Below are 12,578 nucleotides of genomic sequence, written 5' to 3'. Positions count from 1 at the left end.
GCTGTGGGCCTGGTGTCGTGCGCGCATGCCTGCGTGTGCCTGTGTGTGTGCGTGCTTGCCAGGTGCTCAAGGGTCGGCGGAGCTGGCCCCGAGAAGACTGAGGAGATGGAGGAAGGTGGAGGGAAGTGTAATAGAAGGAGGTAGAGGAAGGTGGCTGCTGTAGAGCTTTGGCTCTGGCTGGCCTGATCCTCTTTCTGAAGTTGCAGCTGCACTTCGGGGCCAGGCACTGTTGACACTGTGGGTATAAACGTGTGGCCAGCAGCAGAATAGAGACTCAGAGTCTCGAGAAAGAAAGTGGTGACTTCCCCCTCTTCCTTCCTTCTTTCCTCTACAGAGTCTGCCATCTGGGGGCAGAGATATGGGCAAGCCCTCATTATAATACTAGCAGTGAAGGGCTGGGCATGACAGGTGGAAACCCCATTGGCTCTAGAACTCAGGACATGGAATTTGCTATGGTGGCAGGCAGGGGTCCAGAGGTGGTGTTTGTTCTCTATCTCTGTGTAACGAAGTAGCTTAAGGTATAGCAGTTTGAGAGAAGAAATGTTTATTATCTCACAATTTCTTTGGGTCATAAATACGGGTATGGCTTAGCTGGGTGCTTTCTGGCTGAAGGTGTTTCATGAGGTTACAGTCATGCCACCAGCTGGGGCTGCCATCTCATCTGAAGGCTCAACACTGGGGGACCGAAGTCCAAGCTCCCTCACTGGTCACCAGCAGGATTCAGTTCTTCGAAGGCTGTCATTTAGAAGCCTCCCTCTGTCCCTCCTTACAGGTCCTTCTCACAGGGCACTTCGTGACATGGCAGTTGACTTTCTGGAGACCATCCAAGTGAGAAAGAGCCCTTAGAAAGAAGTGACAGTCTTTATGTAACCTAATCTCAGAAGTGATGTCTCATCCCTTCTGCAAGGTTCTATCATTCAAAATTGCATCAGTAAATCCAGCTCACTCAAGGGAAAGGGATTCCTAGGAGGTAGGGGTCACTGTGGGCCATTCTAGAGGCTGCATGTCACAGCATCCAAGCTGAGCCCTACAGAGTGACAGGAGTTCATCAGGCAGCGAGGCAGGAGGGAGCTGAGGGACGGCAGGTGCAGTGAACCGTGGCTGTAACTCAGTGTGGCTGCACAGTGAGTGCTGCCTGAGGGTGAGGGGTGCCGTGGAGAGCCCAGCAGGGCCCAGAACTTGTACCATCTTTTAACTCGAGTTTGCAAGGGTGGACTTTATCCTGCAAGCGTGAAGAGCCTAAAGCTGGAGGCTCACAGTTAAGATTTGGCTTTAAAAATATTACACTCCTGGCCCAGCTCGGTGGCTCATGTCTGTAATTCCAGCACTCTGGGAGGCTGAGGTAGGCGGGTCACCTGAGGTCAGGAGTTCGAGACCAGCCTGGCCAACATGTTGAAACCCTGGCTCTACTAAAAATACAAAAAAATTATCTGGGCAAGGTGGTGGGTGCTTGCAATCCCAGCTATGAGGGAGGCTGAGGCAGGAGAATCGCTTGAACCCAGGAGGTGGAGGAGGTTGCAGTGAGCCGAGATGGCGCCGCTGCACTCCAGCCTGGGTGACAGAGCGAGACTGTATCTGAAAGAAATGAAAGGAAAGGAAAAGAAAGGAAAAAAAAAAAAAGAAATGAAAACAAGGAAGGTTACCACTGCTGTGGGAGAATGGATTGAAGGGAGTAAAAGAGCAGAGGGAGGCCAACTGGCGGGGTGAGGCGGATGCAGGGACTGCACTGAGGAGCTGGAGAGCCAAATGGCTGGCGGCAGCGCTGCCACAGAGCTGGCGTCACTGGGTGTAGGAACTGACGGCTATGTCTGTCTTCCTCCTCGGGAACATAAGCTCAATGAGGACAGGGATACTTGTTTGTAGTCTCTGGTATCCCCAGTGTTTAGGACAGTGGTGCTAGATGGACGACTAGGACACCCCCAGGTTTCTGGCTTGAGTAACTGGGCGGAGCTATTCTCTAAGCTGTGCGGCACAGAGGGCAAACATGGATAGGAACTTAACATTTGAGAAATACTGAGTTTGAGGTGCTTTGTAGGCCATCTGAGAATACATGCTTAGTAGGCAGTTGACGTGCGGGGATCTGGAAAGCCTCTCAAAGAAATGGTGAGAGATGGAGACTTGAGAATCCAAGCACCTAGACACCAATGATGGGAGTAGTTAACATGGCCCTAGGACCCTTCCCCAGAGTTTCTAGGACACCTTATGCAGCAACGTGGCTTGCTTTGAAAGATAGTAAAGGAAGAAAGTCTTGCCAATTGTCATGCACAAAAGAAAGTCGAAAATATGTTGCCAGAGAGGGGAGGAGAAAGCCAGGAATCACAGGAAGCCAGAAGAGAGTTCCAGGTACTGTGAGAACAGCACAGTAGGTTAGATAAGGACTGAAAGGAGGCCAGTGAGTTGAAGCCCACTGTGGGTGGGGAGGAAGGAGAAAAGGAATGTTTTCCAGAAATGCAAAGCACTACTTAATATTTATTTTATTTTATTTTTTTGAGACGGAGTCTCGCTCTGTTACCCAGGCTGGAGTGCAGTGGTGCGATCTCTGCTCACTGCAACCTCTGCCTCCCAGGTTCAAGTGATTCTCCTGCCTCAGCCTCCGGAGTATCTGGGATTACAGGCACCCACCAACACGCCTGGCTAATTTTTGTATTTTTAGTAGAGACAGGGTTTCACCATATTAGCCAGGCTGGTCTCGAACTCCTGACCTTGTGATCCGCCCGCCTCAACCTCCCAAAGTGCTGGAATTACAGGCGTGAGCCACCGTACTCGGCCTATTTTATATTATACTTATTTTATGTTATTTCTCGCTCTGTTATTCAGGCTGAAGTGCAGTGGTACAATCATGCCTCACTACAGCCTCCACCTCCTAATTCTCAAGCAATCCTCCCACCCCAGCCTCCCAGAGTGCTGGGATTACAGATGTAAGCCACTACACCTGGCCTCCATTACTTAAAAATTGTTCAAATTAAAGGCCGAGCGCAGTGGCTCACACCTATAATCGCAGCACTTTGGGAGGCCGAGGCAGGAGGATCACCTGCGGTCAGGAGTTTGAGAGCAGCCTGGCCAGCATGGTGAAACCCCGTCTCTACTAAAAATACAAAAATTAGCTGGGCATAGTGGTGGGTGCCTGTAATCCCAGCTACTTGGGAGGCTGAGGCTGGAGAATCCCTTGAACCCAGGAGGCAGAGGTTGCAATGAGCAGAGATCATGCCATTGCACTCCAGCCTGGGCAACTGAGTGAAATTCTGCCTCAAAAAAAAAAAAAAAAAAAAGATTAAAATTAAAACTGTCACTTCTGAACACCATTAAAAAACAAAGTGCCTGCTTCGGCAGTACATATACTAAAATTGGAAAGTTGGAACCATAACAGAGAAGATTAGCATGGCTCCTGGAAAAGATGACAGGCAAATTCATCAAGCATTCCTATTATTATTATTATTATTTTTGAGACAGTGTTTTACTCCTGTCACCACAGCTGGAGTACAGTGGCGTGATCTCAGCTCACTGCAATCTCCACCTTCCGGGCTCAATGGATTCTTCTGCCTCAGCCTCTGGAGTAGCTGGGACTATAGTCATGCACCACTGTGCTCGGCTAATTTTTGTATTTTTGGTAGAGGCGGGGTTTCACTATGTTACCCAGGCTGGTTTCGAACTCCTGAGCTCAAGCGATCCACTCGCCTCAGTCTCCTAAAGTGCTGGGATTACAGGTATGAGCCACCGTGCCCAGCCTCATATTTTTTATATTCATTTTGAAAAAAAAACAACATACAAAATATAGATAAGCATTTAGATCACAAGTTCCTCAAACTGGTCTTTGTCGCAGCAATTTAGGAATCACCTAGGTGGTTTTTAAAAATACATGTTCTGCCGGGCATGGTGGCTCATGCCTGTAATCCCAGCACTTTGGGAGGATGAGGCGGGTGGATCATGAGGTCAGGAGATCGAGACCATCCTGGCCAACACGGTGAAACCCCGTCTCTACTAAAAATACAAAAAAATTAGCCGGGCATGGTGGCGGGCATCTGTAATCCCAGCTACTCTGGGAGACTGAGGCAGGAGAATGGCATGAACCCGGGAGGCGGAGCTTGCAGTGAACTGAGATTGCGCCACTGCACTCCAGCCTGGGAACAGAGTAAGACTCTGTCTCAAAAAAAAAAAAAAAAATACAGATTCTGGGTTTGCCCCAGTTCCATAAAATTCACCTCTCAAGGGTGAAGCAGGAGAAAACTATTTTTTAATGTGCCAAGTGACTTTGAAGTGTGACAAGTTTTTCAAACATTTTATTTGGAGTTTTCTGCTTTTATTATTTTTAATTGACACATAATAATTGCATATATTTATGCGGTGCCATGTAAGATTTTGATATAGGCACACAATGTGTAATGATCTAATCAGGGTAATTAACATATCCATAACCTCAAAGGGTTTTGAATCACTCATTTAAACCTCTAATACTCATTTTTTCTTTGACTTTAAGCCCTTTTAGAATAAATAAAGCGATACAAAATATTCATAGATTACTAAACTGTTAGAAGCCAATTGTTACATTTAAGACTTTAATAGGGAACTTAAAGCAATCAAGAAAATAAACTCTCCACAAAGTTTTAAAAAACAACTATAAAATACATCCTGTAGGCCAGGTGCGGTGGCTCAATCCCAGAACTTCGGGAGACGGAGGCAGGCGGATCACCTGAGGTCAGGAGTTCGAGACCAATATGGAGAAACCCCTTCCCTACTAAAAATACAAAATTAGCCGGGTGTGGTGGCGCATGCCTGTAATCCCAGCTACTCGGGAGGCTGTAATTCCAGCTACCCAGGAGGTGGAGGTTGCGGTGAGCTGAGATTGCACCACAGCACTCCAGCCTGGGCAACAAGAGTGAAACTCTGTCTCCAAAAATAAATAAATAAATTAAAAAAATCTTGCAGGTTTATTTTCAAGAAAATGCTGATGACTATAATTAGGACTATACATTTAGTTGAGAGTGAGAGCTAGATTAGTAAATAAAATTGTCTGTAAACATTTGTAAATCAGTCATCCTCCTGGGTACGGTTTGTGCTTAAGTGAAGAGCAGGGACAGTTACTGGCTCTGGATGGGGGAGAAGTCTTCCTTGTTTCATAGTCAAGGAAAGCTCCCAGCTGACCACCAACCTCTTCTCTTGGAAAACGCCACAGCTACCTTCTTGCCATTTCTAGAGCAATTTTCCAGCCTGAGATGCACGACTGCCTCCATTTCCTCACCACTCTTGTTTGTCCCTGGCAGTTCACTTTGATTCTCAAAAGTCCATTAAAAACCCTTTCCAGGTCCTCGGGGATCCCTGGCCATGTAAGCTCTGCAACCAACAAGCAGCTTTTCTAGTACAAAGTCTCTAGAGCTTTCCACAGCCTCTAGCTCGGTCTCTTCCTCTCCAGGCTGGCCACAGACCCCCAGGGACCTATCTGCCATCTCTTGGAAATATCTGTCTAAATTCCCCACCTTTCCACGACTCCCGTCTTTCCACGACTTTTAAGTTGCAGTAGTTTGCCCAGTTCCCCTTTTCCTTGTAGTCTTTAAATATAAGTCCACAGGTTTTTCATTTGTTTATAGGATTTACTCTCCATCAGGAAATGAAAATAAACATAGGGAAGTTGATAAGTCACAGCTCCCCACCCCCAGCCTCAGGGGAAGCCTCTCTAGCAAGGCTCTGATGTTTCCATCTTAAGGTTAAATCACACCGAACAATAGACGCCCTTTGGTTTCACCTCAGTGGGCGGGATGTGCCTCGTTTCATGGATCTCCTGCCCCACACAGGATTTCTCTGGACTCCTTAGAGTGTTTCTTCAAAACTAGTTCAATCTTGATCTAATTAGTCCCCAAAGAGATGCAAACCAAACGAGATACAATTTTTGTTCTCTCAAGAGGGCACAAAAATAAAAAATAAAAATTAAGCCTGATAGGCCGGGCGCGGTGGCTCAAGCCTGTAATCCCAGCACTTTGGGAGGCTGAGACGGGCGGATCACGAGGTCAGGAGATCGAGACCATCCTGGCTAACGGTGAAACCCCGTCTCTACTAAAAAAATACAAAAAACTAGCCGGGCGAGGTGGCGGGCGCCTGTAGTCCCAGCTACTCGGGAGGCTGAGGCAGGAGAATGGCGGGAACCCGGGAGGCGGAGCTTGCAGTGAGCTGAGATCCGGCCACTGCACTCCAGCCTGGGTGACAGCTCAAAAAAAAAAAAAAAAAAAAAAAAAAAAAAAATTAAGCCCGATAATAGCCTGTTTGGGCCAGCTTGCTGGGAAGCGGACTCATTTTTATACTGCGGGAGGGGTTCGGAATCAAGAGTCTTAAATATGTATATCCCCTTCAACCCAGTAATCCCACTTCTAGGAACATATCCTGAGGAAATAATCAAGATGTGCAGTCAAGAACTGATGAACAAAAGATACTCACTGCAGAGCCATAATTGAGAAGAACTGGAAAGGACTTACATGCCTCCCAGGTGGGGCTTGGCTCTGCAAATCCTCATCTGACTATGATGGAATGGGGTGCATCCAGTCATGCAGTCATCCGTGCCACAAGTAGTTATTCAGTACCTACTCTGCGTTCGGTAAACAATGCAGAGTATTGTTAACTTGGCTGGGTAAACAGGTAAGTTCTCGGCCCCTCCCCCGCCGGAAAATCCATGATCTCCTAAAGTAAAGCACTTTAAAATTGTTCACATTATTTTTGTGTGTGTGTGTGTGTGTGTGTGTGTGTGTGTGTGTGTGTGTGTGTAGGGGCACTTCATCGCCCTCCACCTCTCATCCCCCGCACCGCAAGCAGTTGCCAAATTCAAATAATTTTTCCTTCAATGCCTCTCCCATGTGACCTCTCCTTTTCTTTCAAAAGCAAATCCTAAGTCTGGGAGGTAACCCGATCACCGCGGAAAGAACGCCGACATGGAAATCTTCGGATTGGTTTCTCGTTCCAGGAAGTTGCGCTACTTTGGGCAAATCACGTCATCTCTGGGACTGTTTCTAATCAGAATAAAGAAAGGGCTGGACCAATCTTTCAGATCCTTTGAATCCAATGGACTTTTTGGCCTTATGACGGAACCGTCTGTAGATGAGAGCATCTGAACCCCAGTTAAAGGGAAGGGGACAGTGAAGCCCTTGAAGATCTGGGGCATTTTCCTGGGCACCAAAAAGGCAAAGGGCTGTCTAGAGTGAAAGTATAAGACAGACAGGCCCTGTTACAGGAAGGTCCCTGCACTCTGCTCTTCTCCCCGAGCCAACCCCAAACTCTAGCAAGCAGGCCTGTCATCCTTCCACGTGCGATGTAATATTAAGAAGCATCAGCTAACAATTATTGGTGCTACTAGGGGCAGGCGATTTGCGGTTCCTTCACTTTCACACAAAAGTATGAGGTCTGTTTTACTATTCCCATTCTAAAGGCAAAATGGAAGCTCACAGCAGTTACAGAACTAATGGGAAGTGACAGGTCTATTTGCCACCTTTATACTGGCCAGTCTTCTTTTTTCTCAAAGGGCGGGATGGGGGAGCAGCCTCCGGTGTTATCACCCTCTCCTGCAGAAGACAGAAGCAGAGGTCATTATGGTAATAAGGGTTTGTTGATTACTAACTGGGAGACAGAGATGAGGTAAATCACAAGCATGTAGGTTAGCAGGGCTGCAGAAGTTTGTAAATAAATGATCTCAGAATCTCCTGCAGCCCCATTCTTTCATTGGTAACCTACCTCCTCCCTGCCCTCATCCCCGTAGCGCCCTTCCCCCATTAGGGTGAAGGGTCAGCTCTAAAAATGCAGTCAGGAAGGAACAATGAGAGTCCTCTCCCCTCCTGGGAGAAATGCAATTTGCATCTCAGATGAGCTCAGATTGGTGAAGCCTCGTTTGGACTCTGATCCTTGCAGTAAGGATCTGCTCTGGGAATCTCCTGTGACCTATTGAGGTTTGCTGCTCCAAAGGAATAAGGAGTCTTTGACATTAATGTCCATTTAACTCAGGGATCTAAAAAGGCAGGTTAGTGTTAGAGTTCTATGGGCACCCCAAAATTGTACCTAAGAGTGTGTGTGTGCATCCATAACGTGTGTTTTCCTGGGGATGGTGTAGCTTTCTTGAGATTGTCAAAGGAATTTAGAGCTGCCCAAAGGTTAAAAACTTGTGTGACAAGTGAGTGTGATGAAGGAGGAACAGTGGTGCAAATCCTGTTGGGGGGGGGAATGACTTAACAAACCCAGACGTGGGGGTGGGAGGGAAATAATTCAGGTGAGACTCCACTCACAGGTAGGATTCTTTTTTTCTTTTTTGTAGGTAACATTTTTTGTTTTCTTCCGTGTGCCAGGCATTGTTCTAAACTAAATATACAAGGCCAGGTGCAGTGGCTAACTCCTGTAATTCCAACACTTTGAGAAGCCGAGGTGGGTGGGTCACTTGAGGTCAGGAGTTCGAGACCAGCCTCATCAACATGGTGAAACCCCAGCTCTACTAAAAATAGAAAAATTAGCCAGGCATGGTGGCTGGTGCCTGTAGTCTCAGCTGCTCGGGAGGCTGAGGCAGGAGAATCTCTTGAACCCCAGAGGAGGATGTTGCAGTGAGCTGAGATTGCACCACTGCACTCCAGCCTGGGCAACTGAGAAGACTGTCTCAAAAATAAAAACTAAAAAAAAAATAAAGATAAACAAATAAACTAAAATCTATGAGAATTAGGTAATTCTGTATCTCTCTTTTTCTTTTTTTTTTTGAGACAGAGTCTCGCTCTGTCGCCCAGGCTGGAGTGCAGTGCTCCTATCTCGGCTCACTGCAAGCTCCGCCTCCCGGATTCATGCCATTCTCCTGCCTCAGCCTCCCGAGTAGCTGGGACTACAGGCGCCTGCCACCATGCCCGGCTAATTTTTTTATATTTTTAGTAGAGACGAGGTTTCACCGTGTTAGCCAGGATGGTTTCGATCTCCTGACCTTGTGATCCACCCGCCTCGGCCTCCCAAAGTGCTGGGATTACAGGTGTGAGCCACCGCGCCTGACCTCCTTTTTTAAATTTTTGACATAGTTTTGCTCTTATCCCCCAGACTGGAGTGCAGTGGTGCGATCTTGGCTTACCGCAACCTCCACCTCCCGGGTTCAAGTGATTCTCCTGCCTCAGCCTCCCAAGTAGCTGGAGTTACAGGTGCACACCACTAGGACTGGCTAATTTTTGTGTTTTTTTAGTAGAGACGGGGTTACACCGTGTTGGCCAGGCTGGTCTTGAACTCCTGACCTCAGGTGATCCACCTGCCTTGGCCTCCCAAAGTTCTGGGATTACAGGAGTGAGCCACCACGCCCAGCCTAATTTATTTATTTATTTTTTAGAGATGAGTCTCGCTCTGTTGCCAGGCTGGAGTGCAGTGGCGCGGTATCAGCTCACTGCAAGCTCCACCTTCCAGGTTCAAGCGATTCTCCTGCCTCAGCCTCCCAAGTAGCTGGGACTACTGGCGCATGCCACCATGCACAGCTAATTTGTAATTTTAGTAGAGATGGGGTTTCACCATGTTGGCCAGGATGGTCTCGATCTCTTGACCTCGTGATCTGCCCACCTTGGCCTCCCAAAGTGCTTGGATTACAGGCGTGAGCCACCGCGCCCGGCCTAAATTTTAAACTCTTTGTAGAGACAGGGTCTTGCTATGTTGCTCAGAATGTTCTCAAACTCCTGAGCTCAAGCAATCCTCCTGCCTTGGCCTCCTGAAGTGCTGGGATTAAAGGCATGACCCACCGTGTCCAGCCTTTTGTGGGCTTTTTGACATTGTTTTATGTTTTTCTTTGGTGAAATGCCTTTTCAAATCATTTGCCCTTTTTTTGTTGTTGGGCTGTTTATCTTATTACTGCATTTTGAGGGTTCATTATATACTCTGGATACAAGCCCTTTGCCAGATATGTGTGTTGCTAATATTCTCTACCAGTCTGTGGCTTATCTTTGCATTCTCCTAAATTTCTTTCAGAGAGCATACATTCTGGCAGAAGAGTACTTAGTCCTGGGCCTGGCAGATTTATTTCTTTCAGGACCCGAGGCCTCTGCTGCAAACATGTACCACCAGATCTTTGGTCAGAATATGAAGCATATGAGCTTGATCATTGTTATGGTCACAACTTTTGTATCCCCTCAAAATTCGTATGTTGAAACCTAATCTCCAATGTGATAGCGTTAAGAGTTGGGGCCGTTTGAGAGGTGATGAATGGGCTTCGCGCCCTTATAAAAGAGGGCCAAAGGAGATTGTTTACCCCTTCCACCATGTGAGTGCACAGCTGTAAGACACCATCTGTGAGGAACAGGCTCTCACCAGATACTAGCACCTCGCTCTTGGACTTCCCAGCTTCCACAATTATGAGACATAAATGTCTGTTGTTTATTTTATTTATTTATTTATTTTTAAGACATTGTTTTGCTCTTGTTGCCCGGGCTAGAGTGCAATGGCACAACACTGCAACCTTCACCTCCCAGGTTCAAGCAATTTTCCTGTCTCAGCCTCCCGAGTAGCTGGGATCACAGCCACCCACCACCATGCCCAACTAATTTCTGTATTTTTAGTAGAGACAGGGTTTCATCGTACTGGTCAGGTTGGTCTCGAACTCTGATCTCATGTGATCCGCCCACTTCGGTCTCCCAAAGTGCTGGGATTACAGGCGTGAGCCACCGCACCCAACCTGTTGTTTATTCTTTATAAGTCATCCCGCATATGGTATCTTTTTTTCTTTTTTTGAGACAGGGTCTCGCTCTGTCACCCAGGCTAGAGTACAGTGACATGATCACGGCTCACTGCAGCTTCAACCTCCTGAGCTCAAACAATGCTCCCACCTCAGCTTTTCAAGTATCTGGGACAACAGATGTGTGACACCATGCCTGGCTAATTTTTTGATTATTTGTAGAAATGGGGTCTCCCTATGTTGCCCAGGCTAGTATTTCCTTATAGAAGGCTGAATGGACAAAGACACTGTCCATCTTTTTCTTTTTCTTTTTTTTTTGAGACAGAGTCTTGCTCTATCACCCAGGCTGGAGTGTAGTGGTGCAGTCTCGGCTCGCTGCAACCTCCACCTCCTGGGTTCAAGTGATTCTCCTGCCTCAGCCACCCGAGTAGCTGGGATTACAGGCACGTGCCACCACACCCGGCTAATTTCTGTATTTTTAGTAGAGACAGGGTTTCGCCATGTTGGCCAGGCTGGTCTCGAACTCCTGACCTCAGGTGATCCACCTGTGTTGGCCTCCCAAAGTGTTGGATTACAGGTGTGAGCCACTGCGCCTGGCCCATCTTTTTTTTTTTTTTTTTTTTTGGAGAGAGAGAGAGAGAAAGTTTTGCTGTGTTGCTCAGGCTGATCTCAAACTCCTGGCCTCAAGTGATTCCCCCACCGTGGCCTCCTACAGGATGTAATCCCATGCCTGGCCATTCTTAAATTTTATGACGTCCTCACACTTGTAATTCCAGCACTTTGGGAGGACAAGGCAGGTGCATCAACTGAGGTCAGGAGTTCGAGACCAGCCATGCCAACATGGTGAAACCCCGTCTCTACTAAAAATAACAAAAATTAGCCAGATGTGGTGGCTAGTGCCTATAATCCCAGCTACCCAGGTGGCTGAGGCATGAGAATCGCTTAAACTGGGAGGCAGAGGTTGCAGTGAGCTGAGATCTCGCCACTGCACTCTAGCCGGGCAGACAGAGAGACACGCTTTGTCTCGGAGAAAAAAAAAAAAGTTTTGTGAAGTCCACTTTATCAAGTTTTTATGTACTGTATTTCCTTGTTGTAGCTAAGAAATATTTGGTGAAAAAGATTTTCTCTGTTTTATTTTATTTGTTTCAGTGTCTCGCTCTGTCACCCAGGCTGGAGTGCAGTAGTATGATCTCGGCTGAATGCAACCTCCAACTCCTGGGTTCAAGTGATTCTCCTGCCTCAGCCTCCTGAGTGGTTTGGGATTACAGGCCCTTGCCACCACACCCAGATTTTTTTCACGTAATTTTTGTATTTTTTGGTAGAGATAGGGTTTTATCACATTGACTAGGCTGCTCTCCAAAGTACTGACCTCAAGTGATCCGTCTGCTTCAGGCTCCCAAAGTGCTAGGATTACAGGCATGAGCCACTGCGCCTGGCCTGACCTATCTTCATAAATGATTTTTGTGTACTTGGAAAGAATGCGTATTCTGCTGTTGTTTTGTTGGACAATATACATATTTTTTGAGACAGAGTCTCACTCTGTCACCCAGGCTGGAGTGCAGTGGCACGATCTTGGCTCACTGAAACCTTACCTCCTGGGTTCAAGCAATTCTCCTGCCTCAGTCTCCTGAGTAGCTGAGACTACAAGCGCATGCCACCATGCCTGGCTAATTTTCGTATTTTTAGTAGAGACGGGGTTTCACCATGCTGGCCAGGCTGGTCTTGAACTCCTGACCTCGTGATCCACCCGCCTCAGCCTCCCAAAGTGCTGGGCTTACAGGTGTGAGCCACTGTGCCCGGCCCTGATTTTCTATTCTATCAATTATTGACAACAGGATCTGACTATAATTGAAGATTTGTCTATTTCTCATTGATTCCATCAAGTTTTTTTTCCTTCTTCTTCATGTTTTGAAGCTTTTTTTTTTTTTTTTTT

General features: G+C 47.1%; 1 long non-coding RNA gene across 1 annotated transcript; it reads right to left on the bottom strand.

Moving 5' to 3' along the window:
- Positions 1-531: 531 nt before the first annotated feature.
- On the bottom strand, positions 532-5,730 carry LOC105539341. The gene is made up of 2 exons (XR_001006035.1): positions 5,175-5,730; positions 532-841 (listed from the first exon to the last, which is right to left on the bottom strand). It is a non-coding gene; the product is annotated as an uncharacterized LOC105539341 (long non-coding RNA).
- Between the last annotated feature and the right edge of the window lie 6,848 nt (positions 5,731-12,578).

The sequence above is a fragment of the Mandrillus leucophaeus genome, unplaced genomic scaffold, assembly GCF_000951045.1.
Source record: "Mandrillus leucophaeus isolate KB7577 unplaced genomic scaffold, Mleu.le_1.0 Scaffold203, whole genome shotgun sequence".
NCBI lineage: Eukaryota > Metazoa > Chordata > Mammalia > Primates > Cercopithecidae > Mandrillus > Mandrillus leucophaeus.
This window is presented reverse-complemented; position numbering and strand designations above follow the sequence as displayed.